This window comes from Mustelus asterias, chromosome X (genome assembly GCF_964213995.1).
Source record: "Mustelus asterias chromosome X, sMusAst1.hap1.1, whole genome shotgun sequence".
In the NCBI taxonomy this organism is placed as follows: Eukaryota; Metazoa; Chordata; class Chondrichthyes; order Carcharhiniformes; family Triakidae; genus Mustelus; species Mustelus asterias.
The window spans coordinates 2,928,869-2,952,085 of record NC_135834.1 but is presented as its reverse complement, the minus strand read 5'-3'; the positions used below and the strand labels follow the sequence as shown (position 1 = coordinate 2,952,085).

At 44.9% G+C, this 23,217-nt stretch overlaps 1 protein-coding gene across 18 annotated transcripts in view; it reads left to right on the top strand.

Annotated features, from left to right (window-relative positions):
* Positions 1-23,217, top strand: part of r3hdm2 (R3H domain containing 2) — a 337,844-nt gene that overhangs the window by 56,663 nt on the left and 257,964 nt on the right. For all 18 annotated transcript variants that reach the window (XM_078201199.1, XM_078201196.1, XM_078201201.1 and 15 more), the window contains exon 2: positions 11,784-11,891. The gene's annotated coding sequence lies outside the window, so the exon portion shown is untranslated. The remainder of the gene's footprint in view (positions 1-11,783; positions 11,892-23,217) is intronic.

The following is a 23,217-nucleotide window of genomic DNA, read 5'->3' as shown; positions in this document are numbered from 1 at the left end:
GCTAGTCCCAGTTGCCCACGTTTGGCCCATATCCCTCTATACCCATCTTACCCATGTAACTGTCTAAATGCTTTTTAAAAGACAGAATTGTACCCGCCTCTACTACTACCTCTGGCAGCTTGTTCCAGACACTCACCACCCTCTGTGAAAAAATTGCCCCTCTGGACCCTTTTGTATCTCTCCCCCTCACCTTAAACCTATGCCCTCTAGTTTTAGACTCCCCTACCTTTGGGAAAAGATATCTGTGCCCCTCATTATTTTATAGACCCCTAAGTCTTCTATATTCCAGGGGAAAAAGTCCCAGTCTATCCAGCCTTTCCTTATAACTCAAACCATCAAGCCCCGGTAGCATTCTGGTAAATCTTTTCTGCACTCTTTCTAGTTAATATCTTTTCTATAATAGGGTAACCAGAACTGTACACAGTATTCCAAGTGTGGCCTTACTAATGTCTTGTACAACTTCAACAAGACATCCCAACTCCTGTATTCAATAATCTGGGTAAGAAGTTTAACAACACCAGGTTAAAGTCCAACAGGTTTATTTGGTAGCAAAAGCCACACAAGGTGTTGTTAAACTTCTTACTGTGTTTACCCCAGTCCAACGCCGGCATCTCCACATCATTCAATAATCTGACCAGTGAAACCAAGCAAGCCAAATGCCTTCTTCACCACTCTGTCCACCTGTGACTCCACTTTCAAGGAGCTATGAACCTGTAGCCCTAGATCTCTTTGTTCTATAACTCTCCCCAACTCCCTACCATTAACTGAGTAAGTCCTGCCCTGGTTCGATCTACCAAAATGCATCACCTCGCATTTATCTAAATGAAACTCCATCTGCCATTCATCAGCCCACTGGCCCAATTGATCAAGATCCCGTTGCAATCCTAGATAACCTTCTTCACTGTCCACTATGCTACCGATCTTGGTGTCATCTGCAAACTTACTAACCATGTTTCCTAAATTCTCGTCCAAATCGTTAATATAAATGACAAATAACAGCGGATCCAACATCAATCCCTGAGGCACACTGCTGGTCACAGGTCTCCAGTTTGAAAAACAACCCTTTACAATCACCCTCTGTCTTCTGTTGTCAAGCCAATTTTGTATCCATTTAGCTACCTCACCCTGGATCCCGTGAGATTTAACCTTATGCAACAACCTACCATGTACCTTGTCATGTGTTTAGTGGAATACAGTGTGTGCTTTTTAAGGTTGTAATATTATCTAGGAGTGCAGATAAGTATTGTTATCCATGTAGGTTTTGTGCTTCGGCTGTCCCTTGCACTCTTTCCTTCAATTTGGTTGTGATCTAATTACTCCCAGATATCGTTTTATATGACATAGGCAAAGTTTGCATAGGATTACAAAGGATGTACGACAGAAAACACCCCATTTGGACCAACCAGTCCATGCTGTTATTTGTCCAATGCTTGAGCCTTCTATCTTTTCTCATCTAAATTATCAGCGTAACCCTCTATCCCCTTCTCTTTCATGTACTTGTCGAGTTTACTGTTAAATCCATCTACACTATTCACTTCAACCACTCCCTGTGGGAGTCAGTTCCACATTCTCACCATTCTCTGGGTGAAGAATTCCCGATTGGATTTCTTGGTGACTATCTTATATTGATGGTCTTAGTGAGGCTCTTCCCCACAAGAGGAAACATTCTCTCCATGTCCACTCCATCAAAACCTTTCAGAATTATAAAGATCTCAGTTAGGTCACCCCTCAGCCTTTTTTTCAAGAGAAGAGGGACCTAGCCGGTCAATCCTTTCCCGATATGCAAACCCACACGTTTCTGGGGTCATCCTTGGCAATGTTCTCTGCACCCTTTCCAGTATCTCTATATCCTTTTATAATATGGAGACCAGGACTGCACACAGCACTCTATGCTCTAACCAAGGTTCGATAGAGGTTTCACATAATTTCCCTACTTTACATTCTATCCCTCGAGAAATAAAGCCAAGTGTTTGGTTTGCTTTTTTATGGCCTTGTTAACCTATGTCACAACTTTTAGTGATTGCTGTATTTGCACTCTGAGATTTCTTTGTTTCTCTACTTCACCTAGACCTGTATCTTCCAAGTAATAAGTGACCTCCCTATTCTTCTTACCAAAATGTACTACCTCACATTTATCAGTGTTGAACTTCATTTGCCAATTCTTCCAAGTTTATTCATGTCCTCCTGTAGTTTGTTGCAGTCTCTTCAGTATTGTCCATCTGCATCATCCCCCACCGCAAACCCTCCCTAAAATTGGTGTCATCCACAAAGTTAGAATTTGTGTTTTTGATTCCAAAGTCCAAATGGTTCACAGTGTACATTGCGAATAGCAGTGATCCCAACACTGATCCTTTTGGAAGACCACTCCCCATCTTCTGTCACTCTGTTCGTTTGGGGAGCCGGTGAAGACATGATGGGCCGATGGCCTCTTTCTGCAACATCACAATTCTGTGATTCTTCGTAACTCGCCTTTATTCCCACTCTCAGCTTTCTGTCTTGAAGCCAGTTAGCAATTTTAGCCTAACACTTGTCCCCTGGCTCCACATCCTCTCACCTTATTCATTAGTCTATTATGGTGGACATTATTGAAGGCCTTTTGAAAATCCAGATGAATTACATCTACTGCATTATGTTATGAAGGGGAGGTTGATCTCCTCTCTGAGAACTAACACTCAACCACTCAAAGAGAAGAACCTCCCTTCACAATCTGTTAAAGTGTGTGAGAAGGGGTAATATCTGTGCTTCAGCAACGTTTAGTGGCTAAATCAAAATAACTCCCTGAGACACTCTCTGTACAAGTAACAATGTATTAATCTAACAGTGAACAGGTTAACAAACCCAATAAAACACTATTCTAATGGAATGCTGTTTAGATAAATACAATTCCCACTTATTAACAAAAAAAAGAGTTTTTAGTCACACTCAAAATGCAACCAGGTGTTATCTTCCGGTATCTTCTGTCTTCGCTATCACCTGTTGTTACCTTTGCGATTGAGATGAGGCTTTCTTTTAAGACACAAATGCGGCTGTTACGCTGGCAGACGACAGTTACTGGCTGTCTCTCTGAAGCGCTGTGAGCTGTGGCAGTTGCTGTCTGGTTCTTATACTCCTGATGACATATTAAAATCCCCGCAGTAGGATTGGTTTACAGGTTATCAAAACATCAAATTCAAATCTGATAGGCTGCTGTTATCAAATGCCGAGTTAAAACTGATTGCGCAGACTTCAAAAACAGCCTGTCGTCTTGGCAGCACCATTGCCTAGGCTCGTGATACAATGTTTCAGTCTATGTACAGCATGCACCTGCATCCCTCAACTTTCTAAGCATGGCAAGAAAAAAACTACCTCTGCCTGTGCTTGTAATTTAACCATGGTTCAATGCTTCTGACAATTTGTAGCAACCCTGAAGGTTTATCGTTGTAGTTTGTAGACAATGGGATGATTTTAAAAAAAATTCATTCTTGGGACATGGGCGTCGCTGGCTGGGCCAGCATTTATTGCCCATCCCTAGTTGCCTGAGGGCAGTTGAGAGTCAACCACATTGCTGTGGCTCTGGAGTCACATGTAGGCCAGACCGGGTAAGGATGGCAGATTTCCTTCCCTAAAGGACATTAGTGAACCAGATGGGTTTTTCCGACAATGGTTTCATGGTCATCAGTAGATTCTTAATTCCATCATTTGGTGGGATTCTAACCCGGGTCCCAAGAATATTAGCTGAGTTTCTGGATTAATAGTCTAGCCATAATACCACTGGGCCATCGCCCTCCCCTATATTATACTCTGCATAGTTCAGCATTTCACTGCTTTTTGAATCATGCTGCGCTGATCATCCTTTGGGAAAGTGTTCTTTAAACCTTGGTATTTTGGAGTAGGAATTGCATTTTCAGTGCACATATATGATTGTCTGTGACACCAAGTACTCTCGTTCACGTGTATTACTATAAAATATACTGGTGTAAAAGTTGACTTTCTAAGGCTAAATTTTTAGCCAAAACATAGCGGGTCAACTTTTACACAAGTAATATTTTCAAGGGGTTAGAATCCACCCTCGCCCATTGTCTCGTGACCACAGAGCTGCCAGGTTGGAGACTGCTCACCAATCCCATCCCCAAAAATAGCGCAAAAGGAGCCAAAAACTATTTTTTATTATTGATTTTTATTTATAATTAAATAGTATCTGTGGAAACAGACAATTTGTGTACACCAAATTCATCAACTTTTATCATTCATCAAAAGCAAAAACCACATACCAATTTATATAATTTCATTTCTGTTTTTTCATGGCCAGCTGTCTTAGAACAAAGAAAGAACAATACAGCACAGGAACAGGCCTTTCGGCCCTCCAAGCCCGCGCCGCTCATGTGCCCACTAGACCATTCTTTTGTATCCCTCTATTCCCAGTCTGTTCATGTGGCTATCTAGATAAGTCTTAAACGATCCCAGCGTGTCCGCCTCAATCACCTTGCTTGGCAGTGCATTCCAGGCCCCCACCACCCTCTGTGTAAAATACGTCCCCCTGACATCTGTGTTGAACCTTGCCCCCCTCACCTTGAACCCGTGACCCCTTGCGTTCGTCACCTCAGACCTGGGAAAAAGCTTCCCGCTGTTCACCCTATCTATGCCCTTCATAATTTTATACACCTCTATTAGGTTGCCCCTCATCCTCCGTCTTTCCAGGGAGAACAACTCCAGTTTACCCAATCTCTCCTCATAGCTAAGACCCTCCATACCAGGCAACGTCCTGGTAAACCTTCTCTGCACTCTCTCCAAAGCCTCCACGTCCTTCTGGTAGTGTGGCGACCAGAACTGGATGCAGTATTCCAAATGTGGCCTAACCATCGTTCTATATAACTGCAACATCATATGCCAACTTTTATATTCTATGCCCCGTCCAATAAAGGCAAGCATGCCATATGCCTTCTTCACCACCCTCTCCACCTGTGCTGCCACCTTTAAGGATCTGTGGACTTGTACACCCAGGTCCCTCTGTGTGCCTATACTCCTGATGGTTCTGCCATTTATTGTATAGCTCCCCCTTACATTAGATCTACCGAAATGCATCACTTCGCATTTATCTAGATTAAATTCCATCTGCCATTTCTCCGCCCAATGTTCCAGCCTATCTATAATCCTGCTGTATTCTCTGACAATGTTCATCACTATCCGCAACTCCAGCAATCTTTGTGTCGTCCGCAAACTTACTGATCACACCAGTTACGTCTTCCTCCAAATCATTTATATATATCACAAACAGCAGAGGTCCCAGTACAGAGCCCTGCGGAACACCACGAGTCACAGACCTCCAACCGGAAAAAGACCCCTCCACTGCTACCCTCTGTCTTCTATGGCTAAGCCAGTTCTCCACCCATCTAGCTAGCTCACCTTTTATCCCGTGAGATTTAACCTTTCGCACCAGCCTGCCATGAGGGACCTTGTCAAACGCTTTACTAAAATCCATATAGACGACACCCACGGCCCTTCTCTCGTCAATCGTTTTTGTCACCTCCTCAAAAAACTCAACCAAATCTGTGAGGCATGACCTCCCTCGTACAAAACCATGCTGCCTATCGCTAATGAGATTATTCAGTTCTAAATGCGCATATATCCTATCTCTAAGAATCTTCTCCAACAACTTCCCTACCACGGACGTCAAGCTCACCGGCCTATAATTACCCGGGTTATCCTTGCTACCCTTCTTAAATAACGGGACCACATTTGCTATCCTCCAATCCTCTGGGACCTCACCTGTGTCCAGTGAAGAGACAAAGATTTCTGTTAGAGGCCCAGCAATTGCATCTCTTGCCTCCCTGAGGAGTCTAGGATAGATGCCATCTGGCCCTGGGGATTTGTCTGTGTTAATGTTTCCTAAAAAACCTAACACTTCCTCCCTTGTAATTGAGATTTTTTCTAACGGGTCAACACATCTCTCTGAGACAATACAAGTCAACATGTCCCTCTCTTTTGTGAATACTGATGCAAAGTATTCGTTTAGGATCTCACCTACTTCCTTTGGTTCTAAGCATAATTCCCCTCCTTTGTCCCTGAGAGGTCCGATTCTTTCCCTAACAACCCTCTTGTTCCTAACGTATGTATAAAATGCCTTAGGATTCTCCTTAATCCTGTCTGCCAAGGACATTTCGTGACCCCTTTTTGCCCTTCTAAGTCCCTGTTTGAGTTCTTTTCTACTTTCTCTGTATTCCTCCAGTGCTCCATCTGTTTTTAGCTGCCTGGACCTCATGTATGCCTCTTTTTTCTTTTTGATCAGACCCACAATTTCACTGGTTATCCACGGCTCGCGAATCCTACCTTTCCTATCCTTCGTTTTTACAGGCACATGCCTGTCCTGCAGTCCTATCAACTGCTCCTTAAAAGGCTCCCACGTGCCAGATGTGGATTTACCCTCGAACAGCCTCTCCCAATCAACAGCCACCAAATCCTGCCTAATCCGGCTGTAGTTAGCCTTCCCCCAATTCAGTATCTTACCCATAGGACAACACTCATCCTTTTCCATTACTATCCTAAAGTTTACAGAATTGTGGTCACTATTTGCCACATGTTCCCCTACTGCAACTTTGATTACCTGACAGGGCTCATTCCCCAGTACTAGGTCCAGTATAGCCCCCTCTCTAGTTGGACTGTCAACATATTGTTCCAAAGAACCTTCCTGTACGCATTTTATAAATTCTTCCCCGTCCAGGCCCCCAGCCCTAAGTGATTTCTAGTCTATGTGAGGGAAATTAAAGTCTCCCACTACAACAACCCTATTTTTTCTGCACCTGTCCAGAATCTCCTTACATATCCGTTCCTCAACTTCCCGTGGGCTGTTGGGAGGCCTGTAGTATACCCCCAGCATAGTGACTGCGCCCTTTCTGTTTCTGAGCTCCACCCATAGTGACTCGTTACCTGATCCTTCCATATTGTCCACCCTCTGTACCGCTAACACTTCACTAACACTGTTTTATCTCCAACTTTGCTCATTGGCTGGCTGGCTGGCTGCCATGTTAAGATTCATGGGAGTCTCGTTCATGTTCCAATACAGGCCAATCTGAATCTATTCTTTTGTTAATGCTTGATTAGAAACCCTTGAAATACGATAAGCCTGTCATCAAGTTCTGCTGGCAAACACTGAAACCTTGACCTTCTGTCTTAGTAGAGAATTTTTTCTCTTCATAAAGGGGATAGCACAGTGGCACAGCGGTTAGCACTGCTGCCTCACAGCACCAGGGACCCGGGTTCGATTCCCGGCTTGGGTCACTGTCTGTGCGGAGTCTGCACGTTCTCCCCGTGTCTGCGTGGGTTCCCTCCGTGTGCTCTGGTTTCCTCCCACAGTCCGAAATACATACTGGTTAGGTGAATTGGCCACGCTAAGTTGCCCCTCAGTGTACCTGAACAGGTGCCGGAGTGTGGCAACTAGGGGATTTTCACAGTGACTTCATTGCAGTGTTAATGTAAGCCTACTTGTGACTAATAAATAAAATAAAAAACCTGATGCACTGTTCAGGACTGACTTTAAAATTGGGGGTTGACTTGTACATAAGATCGACCATTACTCAAATATATATAGTAAGCTGTTTAAGATGAAGCATTCCATTGAAACCTCCCGATCTGGAGATTAAGATGGAATTGATATGAATGCTGATATTATTCTCAGGATGTTGCCACCTCTTGTTCTTCCATCTGTAACTATTTGCATGATGATAGTTCCACTGAAGTGGAGGGCTGCAATTGCTGCTGTTAAAGAAACGTTGACCGTAGCTCAGTGGTAACCTCTGAACCAGCAGGTTCACTTCAAGTCCCATTCCAGAGATTTGAGCATATAATCCAGGATAGCACTATTGTGCAATACTGGTGGAGTGCTGCAGTTCAGAGCTAGCAGATTTCAAACACGACTGTAAAATGAGAACCAGCCTGCCTGCTCAGCTGAATGTAAAGCATCCTATTATAGTATTATTTGAAAGGCTTAATCAGTCCGTGCCCATATGCAGCAAGACCAGGGCAAAATTTAGACTTGGGCTGATGTGTGGCGCAAATGTTGCTTGCCACTTAAGTGCCAGACACTGACTCTCCAACAAGAGAGAATCCAACCAGCTCCCCCATGACATTGCCATCACTGAAGTCATTACTGAATTCCCCACTCTCAACACCCGGGGGGGGTTACTATCAACATACTGTGGCTACAAATGGAAGTAGGAGGCTGGGGATTCTGTGATAGGTAACTTACCTCCTGATTCCCCTGAGCCTGTCCACCATCTACAAGGCACAAGTCAGGAGTGTGATGGAATACTCCCCACTTGCCTGGATGGTGCAGCTCCAACAACACTCAAGAAGCTCAACACCATCCAGGACAAAGCAGCCCCGCTTGATTGGCCCCCCATCCACAAACACCCACTCCCTCCACCACCGACACATAGTGACAGCTGTGTGTACCATCTACAGGATACACTGCAGGAACGCACCAAGGCTCCTTAGACAGCACCTTCCAAACCCATGACCTCTACCATCTAGTGGTGATGTGGAGATGCCAGCGTTGGACTGGAGTAAACACAGTAAGAGTTTTAACAACACCAGGTTAAAGTCCAACAGGTTTATTTGGTAGCAAATGCCATTAGCTTTCGGAGTGCTACTCCTTCGTCAGATGGAGTGGAAATCTGCTCTCAAACAGGGCATACAGAGACACAAAATCAAGTTACAGAATACTGATTAGAATGTGAATCTCTACAGCCAACCAGGTCTTAAAGATACAGACAATGTGAGTGGAGGGAGCATTAAGCACAGGTTAAAGAGATGTGTGTTGTCTCCAGACAGGACAGCCAGTGAGATTCTGCAAGTCCAGGAGGCAAGCTGTGGGGGTTACTGATAGTGTGACATAAACCCAACATCCCGGTTTAGGCCGTCCTCATGTGTGCGGAACTTGGCTATCAGTTTCTGCTCAGCGACTCTGCGCTGTCGTGTATCGTGAAGGCCGCCTTGGAGAACACTTACCCGAAGATCAGAGGCTGAATGCCCGTGACCGCTGAAGTGCTCCCCCACAGGAAGAGAACAGTCTTGCCTGGTGATTGTCGAGCGGTGTTCATTCATCCGTTGTCGTAGCGTCTGCATGGTTTCCCCAATGTACCATGCCTCAGGACATCCTTTCCTGCAGCGTATCAGGTAGACAACGTTGGCCGAGTTGCAAGAGTAGGTACCGTGTACCTGGTAGATGATCTCAGGTGAGATGATGGCATCCGTGTCGATGATCTGGCACGCCTTGCAGAGGTTGCTGTGGCAGGGTTGTGTGGTGTCGTGGTCACTGTTCTCCTGAAGGCTGGGTAGTTTGCTGCGGACAATGGTCTGTTTGAGGTTTTCTTCATCCAGACACATGGAACAGCCATGGGGACCAAATTCGCACCTCAATATGCCAACATCTTCATGCACAGGTTTGAACAAGACTTCTTCACCGCACAGGACCTTCAACCGATGCTATACACTAGATACATCGATGACACTTTCTTCCTTTGGACTCATGGTGAACAATCACTGAAACAACTATACGATGACATCAACAAGTTCCATCCCACCATCAGACTCACCATGGACTACTCTTCGGAATCGGTTGCATTCTTGGACACACGCATCTCCATTAAGGACAGTCACCTCAGCACCTCACTGTACCGCAAGCCCACAGATAACCTCACGATGCTCCACTTCTCCAGCTTCCACCCTAAACACGTTAAAGAAGCCATCCCCTACGGACAAGCCCTCCGTATACACAGGATCTGCTCGGATGAGGAGGATCACAACAGACACCTCCAGACGCTGAAAGATGCTCTCATAAGAACAGGATATGGCGCTCGACTCATTGATCGACAGTTCCGACGCGCCACAGCGAAAAACCGCACCGACCTCCTCAGAAGACAAACACGGGACACAGTGGACAGAGTACCCTTCGTCATCCAGTACTTCCCCGGAGCGGAGAAGCTACGGCATCTCCTCCGGAGCCTTCAACATGTCATTGGTGAAGACGAACATCTCGCCAAGGCCATCCCCACACCCCCACTTCTTGCCTTCAAACAACCGCCCAACCTCAAACAGACCATCGTCCACAGCAAACTACCCAGCCTTCAGGAGAACAGTGACCACGACACCACACAACCCTGCCACAGCAACCGCTGCAAGACGTGCCGGATCATCGACACGGATGCCATCATCTCACGTGAGAACACCATCTACCAGGTACACGGTACCTACTCTTGCAACTCGGCCAACGTTGTCTACCTGATACGCTGCAGGAAAGGATGTCCCGAGGCATGGTACATTGGGAAAACCATGCAGACGCTACGATAACGGATGAATGAAGACCGCTCGACAATCACCAGGCAAGACTGTTCTCTTCCTGTGGGGGAGTACTTCAGCGGTCACGGGCATTCAGCCTCTGATCTTCGGGTAAGCGTTCTCCAAGGCGGCCTTCACGACACATGATAGCGCAGAGTCGCTGAGCAGAAACTGATAGCCAAGTTCCGCACACATGAGGACGGCCTAAACCGGGATGTTGGCTTTATGTCACACTGTCAGTAACCCCCACAGCTTGCCTCCTGGACTTGCAGAATCTCACTGGCTGTCCTGTCTGAAGACAATACACATCTCTTTAACCTGTGTTTAATGCTCCCTCCACTCACATTGTCTGTATCTTTAAGATCTGGTTGGCTGTAGAGATTCACATTCTAATTAGTATTCTGTAACTTTATTTTGTGTCTCCGTGCCCTGTTTGAGAGCAGATTTCCACTCCATCTGACGGAGGAGCAGTGCTCTGAAAGCTAATGGCATTTGCTACCAAATAAACCTGTTGGACTTTAACCTGGTGTTGTTAAAACTCTTACTGTCTCTACCATCTAGAACAGCGGTCTCCAAACTCTGCAGTACGAGGGCCACATCGTATATTCTACGCATCTTCGCGGGCCAAAGAAAAAAATCAGTTCTATAAATGAATGAATATAATTTATTGTATCCGGGCCGGACGTGGCCCGCGGGCTGTAGTTTGGAGACCCCTGATCTAGAAGGACAAGTGCAGCAGATACTTGGGAACACCACCACTTGGAGGTTCCTGACTTGGAACGACATCACTGAATTCCCCACTGTCATCCCTTCACTGTCGCTGGGTCAAAATCCTGGAGATGGGCAATAAACACTAGCCTATCATTTTATCTCCTTCCCTCAAGGTAGTAGTTTGGTTTCATCCCAATGGTGCTGTTGCACTCTGGTACTTGGTGCAAGTGACCACCTTCAGTGAGTGAGTGCGAGTGTGCTATTTTGCAGGGACAGGGAGCATCTTCGCTTATGTCCATGTGCAGACTTTCCACCGATATCACTGACCAGCAGTTACATGTGGGAACCTTGGCTGATGTGTTTATTTTTTCTGCCTCTGTCAGAGGCCGTTAGGTACACCTGAGGCCAGCTAATTCAGCCTTTGTCAAGTTGTCCAGTATTAACTTGTTACTCTCAGCCCTCTGGGAAAGGGGTTGGGTCAGGCGGTATTTATTTCCACCTGGGCATGACAGAATTCTTTTCCAGCTGGATAGTTGTCTGCAATGTGTGTCTCAGTCAATGAGTGGTTGGAAGCTCTTACCTTGTTCTCTTGGCTGAGGAAGGTGTATTGTGTGGGGATTATTTTTGTAGCGTGGTGGTGAAATAAGTTTCTAACAGTGAAACTTGTTCCAAAATGTTATTTGTTCAGTATTTGCAGACGGTTCCTGTTTTTTGGGGACAATAATCCAAAAATGATGTTTCTTTCATTCTGCTTTTTATAGGTATGATATCTTCATCCGTGGATTAACCTGCCTGGCCTTGTCTCCAGATTTCTGTGGTTTGAACAAATGATCATTTTGTTGTGAACGCCAGCCATTCAATCCAAGCAAGTCAGTGTTATGATTTTTGTCTCTTGAGTACATTAACAAATTAACTGCATAATGTGATGCAGCATTTGTGCGATGCATTTCTGATACTTTGAGAGGTCTGGCAGCCTTATCAATAACCCCTCAGGTCACCAGCATCTGCAGGGAAATCGCTTCCACCTGGGGAAGCCACTTAAAAATGTCCATCTGTAAGAAGGCGCAATAACACAGGAATATTGCTGCTGACATACTGAAAACAACAATGTCATTGTAAATATGTTTTTAAATGTGAAAAAACTAAAAAAAAAAGTAGTTAATTACTTTTATTCAACTATTCTGTTCTCGTCGTCCCACCCCCCCACCCCCAGTGTCTCTTTGATTTTTAAAGATAAAATACTGCAGATGCTGGCGTCTGAAACAAAAACAACATACTGGAAAATCTCAGCAGGTCTGACAGCATCTGTGGAGAGAGCATAGAGTCAACGTTCAGACCTGCTGAGATGTTCCAGCATTTTCTGTTTTTCTCTTTTTGATTTTGTGTAATTGACATTTTTAGTTCTCCTCTTCAACAGATTCATGAACCTCTTCTGGATGTTGCTTTGTTGTGACGTTTACTCCTAGCCTTGGGAGTGGTGCATCCTGGGGAGAGGAAACCAGGGAATAGGACACTGTAGGGGACCACAACCATTGTATAACGGGAGAAGGAGGGGTGGAGGATACTAGCAAGTGAAGCACAACAAAGAATGAAAATATCAGAGACTCACAGAGGGGCCTGTTGGCCCAAGACATGTTTGAGGACTTACTTGGCCAGTGGAACTGGGTTTGCTTTCATCAGAAAGCTGTTCTATTGGACTCGAAACATTAACTGTTTCCCTCTCCGCAGATGTTGCCAGACCTGCTGAGTTTTTCCAGCATTTTCCGTTTTTAAAAAATTTCCGATCTCTAGCATCTGCAAAATGTTGCTTTTATTATGCAAATATCATCTCCGGGAATGTAACTGAACTCAGGATCTCAGCCCACGACTGAAGGAAAATTCTTGGAAGGGATTTCTAACACACATTGATTGACTATATGAATCCAAAGGATTTAGTTTTGAATGTGTTTACCTTGTCAGGATGTTTTTAGCTGGATAAAGTGGGCTTTGTGGAGGACCACAATTGTTGCACAAATCACTTGGAGATGAGGTTTTAAGACATTTGAGTGGCTTTGATACAAATTGAGCTTTTCCATCCTTGTCTATGTTTGAGTGAATCAGATTGACTTACAAGTGGTTAATTGAGCTAATCAACTGAATGTGCCTCGTGTGACAGAATGAAAGGTGTTATGGTTTGGACATTAAGCTGGAAATTATATTTAGATTAATATTTACCAATCTACCTGTTTTGCTGTGTCTCCAGCGAATGTCATTTGATAAAAACTTGGCCTGATCAAAAATCTTTGTACTTTAATTGGACTGTTTTGCTGTCCCCAGATTAGTGATGTGGAGGGAAGAATTGAAGAAGCACCATCTTCAAAAAGAGGTGCTTGGCAAAGCATTTTTTTTGTCTGTTTGCAAATGCACGTTTTGTCAAAATGTCCATCAGATATGCAATAAGAGCAACCTTCTAACTGTTCTCTCTGCCTGAACAAGTACTTTTTGTCAAATACTTTTTAAAATTATGAAGCCTGTTTAACTTTATTGGCACAGGTTTTGTGAGTGTAAACACAGTGAAACTTTCAGCAACACTGTCATCACGACTGTGAAAGTGACAGCAGCTTCTGGCATCCAACATGTGTAGTTAAATGTGGAGGTTTGATTTACTGCTCCGCCACATGGGGTGCTGTTGAAATTCTCACCAATGGCAATCTGTTCGAACTTCCCCTTGACCTTATAACTTTACCGTTGTTCATGAAGCATAACTAGGTTTTTAACAATGTTAAGTCATAACTGCTGTCACAGAATCTCACTGGCCTTTGAAAACTGTTAAGATTTAAGCCAGAAACTCCAAGGTGTTTTGTGAAATTAGCCTAGACTCTAAGTTTTACATTTGAATTTGGCATTATGGTGCACATGAGGTGCTTCAGTCCAGGTATGATTCGAGTGACCCACGAGGGAGCTTTTAATCAAACAAAGTTAATTTAAGAACACAGTTAAAATATAATAAGATTTAGCATAACTTTTACCAATTGCAAGAATTATGCACAACACAGTATAAACCTTAATAGCTAGCTATCTATGATGTTCGAAGTCAAACAACATCCCAAAGACATACACCCCTTTCTGGACTTGGCACAAAAAGCAAGTATGTTCACGTGATGCTGGATTTTGCAGCTTTTTAACACCCACTGTGAATTAGTACAGAGCGAGACTGCGGATAGTTGGGAACCTGTCTCGGGGGCAGGGAATTCATATGGTGTTCGTGGAAGTGGAAATGACTAGGGTTGGGAAGCATTTTCCGATCAGGGCCATTGTGATCTCCTGGACTCGTTTCGATCGCCTCAGGGGGTCGGAGAGGAATTTCCCAGATTTTTTTCCCCCATATTGGCCCTGGGGTTTTCACTCTGGGTTTTTGCGCCTCCCTGGAGATCACATGGTCTGGAATGGGGGGGTGGGGGTGAGTTAATAGGTTGTGATGAACAAAGCATCGTAGCTGTGAGGGACAGCTCGGGGATAGGATATTAGGATGTAGATAGGCTGGAAAATTGGGCGGGGATCCTGGATTCAGGATTCAATCCTGGACCGGGGAGCGGCGCGGGCTTGGAGGGCCGAAGGGCCTGTTCCTGTGCTGTATTGTTCTTTGTTCTTTGAATGTTGGATCAATTCCCAATCCTGAAACTTCCCAAAAATCTTCTGGAGAGAGAGACTGCCTTCTTCCACCAGCTTCTAAACAGCAACTAAACTGAAACTAAAAACTTGGACTTTTCTGTGGAAAAAACCCAGCTATCACCTGGCCTGGCAATCCTCCCCAAATCAAGCCCCACTCAGCAATCCCCAGAGGACCTTAAAACCCCAGTATACTGCATTGGTCCAGAATAAAATAAACATGATGTCATTTATGCTGCCTCAGTAACAATACAGGACACCAGTTCCAGACAAAACAGTGCCAATAAAATGCTAGGAGATGCTTGAAAAACTGAAAAGAAACATGATCAAAAATGTATTTCTTAAAGGCACAGTAACGTCACAAAACTAATTTTATATTTGTGCAATAAATTGAAGCTGCTTCAATAAAATCATGGTTGAATTTTTATCTTACTCCACCTCCCTGCACTCTCCTCATATCCCTTAATTCTCTTCGTATCCAACATTCTATTCATCTGCATCCTGACTATACTCAACCATGCAGCATCCACAGGCCTCTGGGGTCCAGAGTTCCAAAGATTCACAATGCTTTGAGTAAAGAGGTTTCTCCTCATCTCAGTCCTAAATAGCCGACCCCTTATTCCGAAACTGTTCTAGGCATCCTGGTCAGGAAGATCATCCTTCTCGCATTTACATCTCTTGGGCGATTCAGCGCAGCGGGCCGGGAGACTTGAGAATTGTGGTGTCCAGAGCGGAGCCCGCGAAACGGCCTCCACGATTCTCCGGATACTGGATTTCCAGCACTGTCAGCTCCATGCCAGAAATTGGCGTGGAGCTGTGTAACTTATGCAAAAGGCCATTTCAATATCTGTTAAATATCATCAGCAGGCCTGGGACTGAAATCTCTGGGCTGGGCCCTCTAGCCTCGTCCACACACACACACACACACACACACACACACACACACACACACACACACACACACACACGTCAGGTCTTTCACTCCAGCAGGGTTTACAGTAGCTCCCCACTTGCGGGAGCTGGTGGCCCGACTCCGCTGGAATTGAAGAGGGGGGGCAATCGGGGCTCCCCAGAGGGTCAGGCGGGGGGGGGGGGTGCAGTGGAACCCCATGGGAATTGGCACCTTGGCAGTGCCAGCCTGGGCCCCTTGGCACTGTCCAAGGGGCAAAGTGCCAATGCCCATTGGGCAGTGCCAAGGGGGCGGGTCCTAATGGGGGGGCGATCGGTGGGGGATGGTGGGGTCCCGCTGCCACTGTGCAATAGAGCTGAGTGACAGAGGGAGGAAGGCCAGCAATCGGGGCTGGACATCGGGGGGGATCGGGGCTGCCTGCTGGGGTGTGGTTGGGGGGGGGGATTGGGTCTGCTGGGGGAGGGGGGGGTGGTCAGGGGCAGATCGAGGTTGCGGGGGGGGAGGGGGAGGGTGGGGTCGAGACTGGCCTGGGCATGTTTGGGGGGCGGGCAGGAGGGGGGTCAGCGATCAGGCCGTGGGGGATCAGAGGGGCAGCGTTGCGGGGGTCACGGGTCTGGCCAGCGATCTTGGCAATGTCAGATTGGCACATGCGCAGTGGCCTGCTCAGCGCTATGCTGGTGGCCTCTCCAGAGGGAATAGGCCCTGCCCACTGATTTTTGGACTGATTTACACTAGTGCACTCTGTGATGCACAGAGTGTGAGAGATTCATTTTTAAACTCCCGCCCAAAAAACCAGCAGGATGTACTCCAGTTTTTACCTGAATTCGACACTCAGAATGTTTTTGGGAGAATCATTCCCTGGAGGGATTATAAGCCCAGTCTGCTCATTCTCTCCTTCAAGGACAATCCCCTCAGCCCCTCATTCCAGAATGAACCTTTGTTGCACTCCCTCTAAGACAAGCATATCCGTACTTGGGTAAGGAGATCAAAACTCCTTACCCAACTATATCCAGGTGTGTCTCACCAAGGCCCTATTCAATTATAGTAAGACTTATTTACTGTTCTACTCTAATGCCTTTTTAATAAAGGCAAACACCATGGCAGCTGGCAAAATAAAAAATTTCAATGAATAAAACTATAATTCAAAGCTCGTCTCTGTAATGGTGATTGGTATCATTGATTGTCCTAAGGACCCATCTGGTTCACTAATGTCCTTTCAGGAAGGAAATCTGGTGTCCTTACCCGGTCTGGCCTACATGTGACTCCAGAGCCACTGCAATGTGGTTGGCTCTTAACTGCCCTCTGAAATAATCAGTTCAAGGGCAATTCAACAAATGCTGACTTTGCTAATGGCGTCCATATTCTATGAAAGAATAAAGCAAAAACAAAATACCATTGACCTTCCTAATTGCTTGTTATATCTGCCTATAAACGTTCTATGATCTTGCGTACAAGGAAATCCAGGTCCCCCTGAATTCTGACCCGAGTCAATTTAATCCATTATGATACAAATTGCATTCTTCTTATTTTAAAATTTCTTACGATATTTCTATTTCTCGTGTATGTCCCAATCTTTATTTTTGATTAAAATTGATAAGTGAAGATTGATCAATGCACTTTCACAGAAACATAGCATCCTTACAGTGCGGAATGAGGCCATTTGGCTCATCAAGTCTGCACCAACTCCCAACAGAGCATCTTACCCAGGCCCAGCCCCTCCCGTAACCCCAGGCACTTACCCCGCTAACTTACACATCTTGGGATACTAACGGGCAATTTAGCATGACTAATCCACCTAACCTGCACATCTTTGGACACTAAGGGGTAATTTACCATGACTAATCCACCTAACCTGCACATCTTTGGACACTAAGGGGTAATTTACCATGGCTAATCCACCTAACCTGCACATTTTTGGAACTAAGGGACAATTTACCATGGCTAATCCACCTAACCTGCACATCTTTGGAACTAAGGGACAATTTACCATGGCTAATCCACCTAACCTGCACATCTTTGGAACTAAGGGACAATTTAGTGTGGCTAATCCACCTAACCTGCACATCTTTGGCCTATGGGAGGAAACCGGAGCACCTGCAGGAAATCCACGCAGACATTGGGAGAACGTGCAAACTGCACACAGACAGTGAGCTTTAGAAATCTAACCTGGGTCCGTGGTGCTGTGAGGTAGCAGTGCTAACCACTGTGCCATTGTGTCTCCCTGGTTTATTCCCTGGTTTTCTGTCCAAGAATTCTTCAGTGTGATTGGCTGTTTAGCCTGCTTGATGACATTACCTTGGCTTCTGATGACCTGTGACCTGGAAGCTGTCTAGTAAGGAAAATTTGTAATTTCTTTTAAAAGGTATAATTGTTTTTAGAAAATATTTGAAAAAGACTTTTGCAACTTTGTATCAATTGTAAAGGAATTATTTGTAATTTTCTTGGATAATGAGAAATACTGGTCCGTGTGACTCTTGATCTGGAAGGGAGTTGAGAAAGAAGCCGTGTGGCTGGTAGACACAAAGGAGAGTTACAAGCTGGAGATTGAAGGCCATCGATGTACAGATGTAGATACAAAGAGGAAATACAGAGACAGAAAGAGGAACACACACAATTCTTGTGAGAAGAAGCAGCAAATCAGGAAGAGGTCAATTTTTCTTTTTGCCTGAAAAAGCGACAAGTTCTTGGAGCTCAACTGTGCGAGCTGGCTTAAAAAGGTCTAAAACCTGGAAAGCTATGTGACTAGGTCAGAGGTACTAAAGAGTTTTCCCAGATGTGGCCAAACAGTGAACTGGCGTCTTATTGGTTAGTCAGTTAAAATGGAATTCTGGAAAGATACACCAACAGGACTGTCATAACCCAAGAGAGAGAAAGGGTTTGTAGAAGTGTGCCTTGCTGATTTTAATTGATAGGACTCCTGACCTACCCTGTGTGAATAAAGAATAGCGTATTGTGGAATTGTGTATCTTCATAGTGCCATCAATGATTTAAAGTAAAATTTTCATTTTTATTGAAGTCTCACTTGCCTGTTAACTCGCGTGTAATTTGCATTGTTTCTAATTCGTATTCAAATCAATGCTACAAAAGGTGGAATCTCGTTAGTAATTTCTTCATTTTGGGGGCCCATGACTTGGTGACAGATTCTGATGGCACAAGAGGTGAAATCCACCCCATAATGCTGACTGCAAAATCCATGCTATGATGTGTGCAGCACAAGGAAGGACCGTTTTAATAGAATAATAATTGCTGGGATCTTTTGTACACTTAAGTTCATTATAAAGTAGTTAGCGGTTATGAATCCACTGCAAACCATTCTTTTCAAAATGCTAGAAATTACGTTTTAATACTTTAGAAAGGTAACATGTGAAGCTTTGAGTTCAACAATTGGCAGTCACGTTTGGCATTTGTAATTATGTACATAAAACATGAATTGGCATTATTTCTGTGGTCTGTCTTTGTAGTATGGAATAGATTTGGACCTTATTACATTATAGCAGTGGTTAGCACTGTTTCCTCACAGTGCCAGGGATCTAGGTTCAATTCCAGCCTTTTGTGTGTGTGTGTGTGCGTGTGTGGTCTACACATTCTCCCCATGTCTGCGTGGATTTCCTCCGGGTGCTCCGGTTTCCTCCCACAGCCCAAAGATGTGTAGGTTAGGTGGATTGGCCATGCTAAAAAAATGCCCCCCCCCCCCCCCCCCCCCCCCCCTGTCAGTGCAGACTCGATGGGTCGAATGGCCTCCTGTACTGCAGGGATTCTGTGAAACACTCTTGCTGCTATGCCAATAACTGAAATGCTGGGTTGGGTGGAAAAGTTAATCTACCAGGCACCTTTTAAAAGTCACTTTTTTCCTGATTTCCATTAATTCTTTTATGGATTTTATTTTGGGTGGTGAATGAATTTTTAAGGGGGGAAAAAATGATTTTCTTTGGAATGCAAGGCCTTCCCTGTCGCCCCCTCCCCACCTTTCCGAAGTTTGTGGAAATTTCTCATCATAGTCTTGCTACAAGTGAAGCCTGAAGAATAATCCAAATTGTATCTGTGACGTCAGCATGTATATTGCAAGGTGCTGTGCTGCAGTCACAAGTGCAATGAACATGCTTCTCCAGACTTGATTTCTGGCAGGAATGGAAATAAAGGCTCTGCAGTTTGGCTTGTTTTGAAGAAAGCTGGATTATCTTTGAGAGGACAATATTCTTTGTTGCAGCAAGCATCAAATCTTGAATTTCTAACCAGTTATTGAGCAAGGGCAGCAGTGCACCGACAGTGGCCACACTGGTTGTCCCCGTGATCATCAATCAAACCCACATTCCTATCACACATTATCAACTAAAATACGATTGCAATTGTTTCCCTCTGTATGATCTTCAATACTTTTTCATATCTCGCCATCACAGTGGCAGCTAAGTGGCTGGAGCTGTAACATTAAAATTAGGTTCTTCAGTTTGACTTTGAATTTAAAACAAACTATCTATTTTCTCCCCGTGTCCTCCGGGTGCTCCGGTTTTCTACCACAGTCCAAAGATTTGTGGGTTAGGTTGATTGGCCATGCTAAATTGCCCCTTAGTGTCAGGGGGATTAGCATAGTAAATATGTGGGGTTACGGGAATAGGGCCTGGGTGGGATTGTGGTCGGTGCAGACTCGATGGGCCAAAAGGCGGCCTCCTGCACTGTAGGGATTCTATGATTCTAAATGAGAATTTGATGATGAGTCCCATTAAAAGTGGTGTCCATTGGCAGCCCTTTAACAATTGATGGAAAAAATCATTTTAAAGGTCCCACTCTCACCAGTGTCGAAGGTTGGTGGAGACACTTGATTCTAGAATAGAAACATGTAGTGATGGAGAGGCTAACGACAAATTGTGCAAGTCCATCACAGCACCGCCAGTATATTTTTCTCAATTCAGAATGAAATTAGCCCACAGGATCGTCAAGTCTGGATGTAAGCCTGGTGGTTGCATCACACGACTTCTCACCCCCTGCAGGCCCTTTCTCTTAAACAGCCATTCTCCTCATCTCCAATATTTTTATAACAATGATGTTAACAGGAAGTGGGGCGAGGGGAAACGTAAAGAAAAATGTCCCAATGGTATTTTCATCCTTTGATTTGATTTATTATTCTCACAAGTATTGGGATACAGTGAAAAGTTTATTTATTATTTGTGTCACAAGTAGGCTTACATTAACACTGCAATGAAGTTACTGTGAAAATCCCCTCATCGCCACACTCTGGCACCTGTTCGGGTACACCTGAGGGAGAATGTAGCACGGCCAATGCACCTAACCAGCACATCTTTTGGACTGTGGGAGGAAACCCACACAGACACGGGGAGAATGTGCGTGCAATCTCCACACAGACAGTCACCCAAGGGCGGAATTGAACCCAGATCCCTGGTGCTGTGAGGCAGCAGTGCTAACCACTATGCCACCGTGCTATACAGACAAAACATGCCTTTCATAGAGTACATAGGGGAGAAGGAAAGGAGAGGGTGCAAAATGTAGTGTTACAGTCATAGCTAGGGTGTAGAGAAAGATCAACTTAATATAAGGCAGGTCCGTTCAAAAGTCTGATGGCAGCAGGGAAGAAGCTGTTCTTGAGTCAGTTGGTATGTGATCTCAGACTTTTGTATGTTTTTCTCGACAGAACAAGGTGGAAGAGAGAATATCCGGGATGCGTGCGGTCCTTAATTATGCTGGTTGCTTTCCCCAGCGGGAAGTGTAGACAGTCAATGGGTGGGAGGCTGGTTTGCGTGATGGACTGGGCTACGTTCACAACCCTTTGTAGTTTCTTACTTGGGCAGAGCAGGAGCCATAACAAGCAGTGACACAACCAGAAAGGATGATGTTCTTAATCTCTGGGAGGTAAATTTTTGTTTGTGACGATCCCTAACCCTCACTGACCAACTTCTGTACTATTTTCCCACTGCACAAACACCAGAGACAGTTTACAACCAAACTGCTTCCGCTTAGCATTCGCGGGCCCAGATCAGTATTTTGAAGGAAAATCCAAGGGATCCCTTAAAGTCAAATGCACAGATTTACATTGCAACCAGTAATTTATTTATACATGTTTTCTGGGCAGAAATTTGACTTCACCTGATTCAGAAACTTTTAAGTAGCAACACATTGTGGAAGTGGAAGCAAACAATGTTTGTGTCTGAAGTCAAAAAAGCAAACTTCACATTGCCCAAAGGTTCAGCAATGGAAGAAATTCTGCTCTGTAAACAGAAAAGGATGTCCCGAGGCATGGTACATTGGGGAGACCATGCAAACGCTACGACAACGGGTGAATGAACACCACGCGACAATCACCAGGCAGGAGTGTTCTTTTCCTGTGGGGGAGCACTTCAGCAGTCACGGGCATTCAGCCTCTGGTCTTCGGGTAAGCGTTCTCCAAGGCGGCCTTCACGGCACACTGCAACGCAGAATCGCTGAGCAGAGACTGATAGCCAAGTTCCGCACACATGAGGACGGCCTCAGCCGGGATCTTGGGTTCATGTCACACTACCTGTAACTATTTATCCTGGGGTTGCAAAATCTTACTAACTGTCCTGGATTGAGACAATACACATCTCTTTAACCTGTGATTATCCCCCTCTCCACTCGCATTGTCTGTACCTGTAAAGACTTGATTACCTGTAAAGACTCGCATTCCAACCATTATCTTGTAATTGAGTCTGTCTATATATGCCATATTTGTGAACCCAACTCTCCACTCACCTGATGAAGGGGCAGTGCTCCTAAAGCTTGTGCTACCAAATAAACCTGTTGGACTTTAACCTGGTGTTGTGAGACTACTTACTGTGCCTACCCCAGTCCAACACCGACATCTCCACGTCATGCCTGTAAACAGAGAAGCTTTTATAAAATGGATAAATTGAGGTGAAAGCCTCATGGTGCTTGGCATCAATGAGGCTGGAAAGAGTAGGAGAGAAGATGAAATAAATAATGAAGCAGCCATCATTCGTGCCAAGCACTGGTTTTGCATTTAAAAAGTATCTTTTGTGACCTCAAAAGAACGTCATAGCCTATCAGCTTCTAATGAAGTGTGGGCACTGTTGCCACTGAGCTTGACAGTTTCATACAAGAAGATCCCACAACAGAGATAAATGGCAGTTAATCTGTTTTGGAAATATTGGCTGGAGGAAGAATGTTGGACCAAAACACTGGGAGAGTCCCCTGCTCTTCAGATAAGTGCCATGATATCTTTTGCACCTTAACAGGCAGACAACCCAAGAATTTGTTGTGGCATCGTTCAGTGAAGAACAGGAAGTTCATAGGATCATTAAGTCCCTACAGTGCAGAAGGAGGCCATTCAGCCCATCGAACCTGCACTGACTGACAGTTATGGGCAGCACAGTGGTTAGCGCTGCTGCCTCACAGCGCTAGGGACCCGGCTTTGATTCCTGGAGTCTGCACGTTCTCCGTGTCTGCGTGGGTTTCCTCCGGGTGCTCCGGTTTCCTCCCACAGTCCGAAAGATGTGCTGGTTAGGTAGATTGACAATGTTAAATTCTCCCTCAGTGTACCCAAACAGGCGTTGGAGTATGGCGACTGGAGGATTTTCACAGTAACTTCATTGCAGTGTTAATGTAAGTCTACTTGTGACAGCAACAAATAAACTTAGTTCATCTTACCC